The sequence below is a fragment of the Vicugna pacos genome, unplaced genomic scaffold (genome assembly GCF_048564905.1).
Source record: "Vicugna pacos unplaced genomic scaffold, VicPac4 scaffold_18, whole genome shotgun sequence".
NCBI classification, from domain to species: domain Eukaryota; kingdom Metazoa; phylum Chordata; class Mammalia; order Artiodactyla; family Camelidae; genus Vicugna; species Vicugna pacos.
In genome coordinates this window covers 327,492-333,491 of record NW_027328739.1, presented here as the reverse complement: position 1 = coordinate 333,491, position 6,000 = coordinate 327,492, and positions in this window count along the sequence as shown.

The following is a 6,000-nucleotide window of genomic DNA, read 5'->3' as shown; positions in this document are numbered from 1 at the left end:
ATTGATTGATTCCTCTTTCACTTGAACACTTAGAGGCCACTGTAGGTTTATCAACACATCTAATTTAAATATTATTGTGTCTCAGGGAATAGTGAGGCCCAAGAAAAGAAAGAGAGAGGGGGGAACAGTCAAGTCAATGGAGCAGTCAGAACACACACATCATCTGTGAATCTGGTTTTCATCTCATGTGGGTGGGGTTCATGGCACCCTGAAACAATTACAATAGTAACATCAAAGACCACAGGTCACCATAACAAATATAATAACAATGAAATAGTTTTAAATACTGGTAAAATTGCCAAAGTGTGACAGAGAGATACAATGTGGAAAAATGTCAGTGATAGACTTCCAGAGACCAGGTTGCCACAATCTTTCATCTTGTAAGGAAAAATCTCAATATCTGCAAAGTACCGTTAAGTGAAGCACAATAAAATAAGATATACCTGTATATAGAAACTTCCAAACAAATTATGCAAATTCATGTTTTTTTCTGAGAAAAAGCATAGTCACAAGGTCAGATACTCTTTTGTGAGAGGAATGACACTTTTGGAGTCACCGGCATTGACTGCGTTTTGAAGGATGAACACTATTCACACAGAGTGTGAAGAGAGAGAAAACTCTTCAAATAGAATATTTAAAGTAACATTTTGGGAAGGCAAAGTGTACAGGGTATCATTGTGAAACACTGGGTAGATCTACTTTGCTTCAGCAGTTTTACAATTGAAGAAAATAAACCTGGAAAAACATATAGCCATTACAACTAAAATAAGGCAACATAAATAATTAGAGTAATTACATACTTTCAATATTTTGAAACAATGCAAGATGATGATATGTTTAAGTGGCATCATGAGTGAAACATCATAATTAACATGACTGTGCACTGAAATTTTCATAAGAGTTTCAGAAAGGGATAGTATTTGGATGGACATAGACACATCCCAGGTTGGTCCAATAGCGGAAGGAACTATTGAGAATTAGATAAGAGATGGACAAAGCTGTGCCTGCTATTCATTTCTCCCCACAAGCCTTGTGCTGTAACATGATATCCTACTGAGGGACCCTAGAGCTAAGGTTGCTTCTGATCTCCATGTATTTCCATTCTTTTGAACCCAATTTGGCTACTAGTTACATTATGTTTATAAAAACAAAGTGTTTTATGTGAGGATATTAATTAGCTATGTCAGCACTGGACTGCACCCTGCAGGTCTACAAGCCCTGTACTTGCCCAGCTTCAAGACCTGACAAAAAGCCCAGAGTCAGCAACAGAGATAATCAATAGTTTAATGATTAGGGTGATCTTGCACATCTGAAGAAAAGTCCTGGAGCAAAATCCTGCCATGTGTGGGAGTTGGAGGGCAGGACATGATGGCAGTCTTTGCTCCTGTTAGGGAAGAAAAGGTTACCAGTTATAGGGGAGTTGATGTCAGGTTGGCTCATTGGTTACCAGGGTAATCAGCAGAGGGTCATGGCTCTTACCACCCCTATGATAAGCATAGTGGTGAGTTCCGCTCTAAATCTAGAACAGTCATTAGCTGGGGCCTGGGGCAAATATGAAGGAAAAAGATCAGTCATGTGAGTTATGTGTAGGTGAAGCAGGCACCAGTCAAGCAGGAGATGTATAGAGAGCAGCCATCTTGAGTTGCCTGACCATACAGCCATCATCAGAGGTACATGTTATTTATTGACTGAAAATAAAGAATCATGGAGTAGTGACATCAGAATTCCCATGCTCTCTTAAGGTTATAATTGCTTGTTCTCACTGTATGGGCAGAACCCTTGTCCCCAAGTTTCTGTTGAAACTCATGTTTCAGGGAAGTGTCTTCCAGAATAATGTTCCTTGTATACAGGAGATGGAACTGCAAATTAAGAGAATGGTTAGGATATTAGAAAACTAGACAAAATGATGACAAAGGGATGGCTATCCATTCAGAGGAGAACATGAGAAAAGAGAGGGGAGAATGGCAATCTGATAGTGGACACTTAACCAACGTCAGAAAACAAACTTTGGGAGGACATTTTACTTTTCAATAGTAGGAGATCACCAATAAGGAAATCATAAAGTTGGCTTGGAATGTGTGCCATCATCCTAAATAGTCTTAAGACATGTGATGTGATATGTCGAGTTCTCTGGTGAGTGGAATGATTAAGCTGTAATGACAGCTCCACAGGGCACAATGTCAGGAACCAGTCCTGTTGCTTTTCTGTTAAGGAGGGCAGTAGGGTGGAGGTGGGATTCCATTTTCAAGTTCTTTCAATATGCTGGTCCTCAAGCCAGCGCATATGTATCCGGGGCAGCTGAAAAGAAGAAGGATGAAGAAGGGCATTGAAACCCTTTAAAATTGTACTCAAAGAACAAGTAACACTTACTTTTATATGTGGCTGACTACAATTTAGTCAATAAATCTAGCTACAAGTCATGCTGGGAAATGTTCCCAGATAAGAACAACTATCATTTCTACCCAGGAAAGGAGCAGCAGACATTGAATGATAGAAAACTGGCAGTCTGGCCCACAACTCCTTTAACAAAGAATCAGTGTAAATCCTCATAAACCTGTAGTTTTATGACTCTCAACCCTTGTCTCACAGAAAAAAAAAGTGAGTTTCAGAATCAAGAGTAAGCATTTGTGTCCTGCCTTCCTCTGCTCTAACGTCACTTGCTCTCAGTAAGTCAGCTGCTCATTCAGAGGAGAAACTATCAGATGCCAAAAGCAAAATTGATCTATTGTGAAAGAGATGAACTGTGTTCTAAAGAAACTTTAGACACTTCTCTGTCCTCGACACTGAAGGCCTTCAGGATGTTATGAGATTGTTATAATTATTTTTGGTTCCTTTAAGCCTGTGCTTAGAGCATGGGACAGGTAGTTGTATTTTATTTTAAATATATTTGGATGATACTATTCATTGAGTAAATTTTGATCGGACTTAATGCATATGAAGATCTGTGTTAGTCCTGATAATTACTTTAGGAGAGAACAAAATATACATAAAATTGTGATGTGTTACAGACCCCCAGGCACCCATAGTACAATGAGAAGATGACAAGTATTTCAACAACCAACATGAACAGCTTTACCACACATACACATGCCACATATAGAATATGTTATGTTATACATGCTATAACATATATGCTACATATTATATTATACTATAATGTATTATACTATACACTTTACTGTAGAGGTGAGTAATACATTCTTCCCATTTTCCAGGAGATAAATCCTTAGTAATTTGCATTCAAAGGGAAAGTAGAAGAAGAAATGTTTCCACTTGTTTCAGGAAAGAGACAACATGTAAATATACTCAATCAATAAGGCAAATGAGTTTAGGGTACTTCTGTTTTTATGTGTTCCTCAATACATGTACTTTCTTGTAGAAGTGTACTTGAGCATTTTGATCACTAACATGAACACATCATGAAGATGCTGGGTGAAGATGAGTGTTTCAATAGGAAACTCCATAGCATACTCAACTGGAGAATTCTGCCACTGGCTAGAATGACAGATTCAGTGTAAATGTCTAAGTACAGCACTAAGAAGATTTAAGTTTCCCTTTTGTATGTGAAACACTGAGGTCATGCTCCTTACATGCAGCTTGCTTGCGGGGTAATTGGAGTAGGTGATCAGGGCAATCACACTACCTGTGGATGGCTGGAGGGGATGGTGGGCACAGAATGCTCTGGAATATGACACGATAGATTTCTTCTCCTCTTACAATGTGCACCCCCCCAAAAATAAGCTACTTTTTAGTATTTTTATATACATATACATATATATAATATTATTATATATAGATATATGTAATATATCTCCTTATTTAGTTTAATTCAATTAAACTTTTGGATAAATTATGCAGTCTTATAGTCTGTCAGACAACCTGATGTTACAGGTAAATAGAATATAAATTTAACACACTTTAATTCACTGTATAGAAAAAAGCACTTTAAGATGAGAAAAGTCACAATTTCAAAATTTTCATATCAATCTTTAAAGGGCACTATCTGCTTTATTTTGGGGAAGCAAACATCGAGGGCTTTTGTGATTGAAACAACATTGTGGTTTACCATTTTCTCAATGGCATCATAGTCATTACTCACATCTAATTTAATCAATCCATCTTATTAGTGTTTTCTGATTTTAAAAAAGATATAAAATTACATTTTATTGAATTATAAATGTGAGTATAATAGCTATTAATATTTCCTGTGGGTTGATGTCCATGCACCAGAATGCAATTGTACTATTTTATTAAATTCAAAAATATTTCTGTTTTGCTGCCCATTGGGTTTGCACATTCTGTGTCTTGAGTGATGTTCACAAAGTTTTCTTAAGATTTGTTTCTGCCATTGCCACAATACAACACATTTTTATAGTAATACATTCCTTTAGTATTTTAAGACAAAAAGTTGTACTATTTTGGAAAGATGGTTATGTTTCTAACAATCCTTCTTATGCTCTGGCAATCAGAGGAAGTCAAATTCTCCATTTTCTAAATGTTTATTAAAGCTTTATAGCTAGACAGAATAAAATGATGCTGACAATATAAAAATATTATACACATATAATATTTTGATAAAAGTGCATTTAGACAACATTATAATATTTAATTTTCATAACATTCTGGTACAGGAATGCTATTATCTACAATTGAAGAAAAGTGAGTCCGAGAGAGGTCAGTAAACATGTTCAAAGTTGCACAGTTTAGATTTCAGATCCAGAACCACACAGTGAATCTTGTGACTCAAAATCTCTTACTCATTCTGCTAGACCATGCTACTTCCAGAAATAGATCCAGGCAGTCCAGGTCTATCTCCACAGAATACTTTCTCAAAAGAAATTTCAAGGTAGGCCAAATTAAATAAAAAAATGAACATCTAACTTTTTCTCATATTTAATTCAAGATCAATCTCCCTCTTCTAACCGTGTCTTTATATTTGACCTTCACTTCAAATCCAAGTGCCTTTTTAAATGAGTTTAAATTTATTGTCTCTAGTTTATGTTTTAAACTAAGTAAATGATTTTCAACATCAGCCTCTACCACCAATTAAAATTGGTTAGTAAAAATGACTTTCCTTGTGATCATATTTTTAAAATTTTGTTTTGATGGGGGAGGTATTTATTTATTTGTTTATCTATCTATCTATTTATCATTTGTTTGTTTGTTTGTGTCTTTAAATGAAGATACTGGAAATTGAACCCAGGATCCTGTGTATACTGAGCATGCACTCTACCATTGAGCAAGAATTTTGTTATAGAATGAACTGTGTCCCTGTATAATTTGTATGTGAAGTCTAAAATTTGGCTGCCTCAGAATGTGACCTTATATGGAATAGAGCTGTTGAAGGTGTGATTAGTGAAGATGAAATCATGCTGGACTAGTGTGGGCCTCTAACCTAATATGACCGGAGTCCCTGTGATAAGGGAATATTAGAGCATGGATACACATGGACACAGGGACAATGCCACGTGAAAATGAAGGTAGAGATTGGGGCAATGCTTCTTCACACCAAGGAATTCTCAGGACTGCCAGAAAACCACCAGAAACTAGGGGAGAAACCCTAGAAGGAATCAGCCCCACTAAAACCTAGATCTCAGACTTTTAGTATCCTAATCAATAAATTGCTGCTTAAGCCACGTAGTTTGTGGTATTTTGCAGGCCTCATCGGTTAATATATAGCCTTTTCTTTTCTTTATCAAATCCACTATTCTTTCCAGGCTTTTTCATCTTTATTATGATTCTTTAAGAGTCTCTAAAAAATTTGAATTTACCATCCCCTATAATGCCTAAAATGCTGGTCTTCTTGAGGATCGTCCTTTATATACAGTTTTAGAATAATATCAAAATCTGTGGTTTAAACTAGTACTCATTTATATACCGAAATTGCATATGCCTTCTAAAATCAGGCACAGATTACCCAACATATCTTAAACTGAATTCACTACACTTGGTGCATTTCCCTATCTTCTTGTCTCTTCCCCACTCTCTCTATTGTTGTAA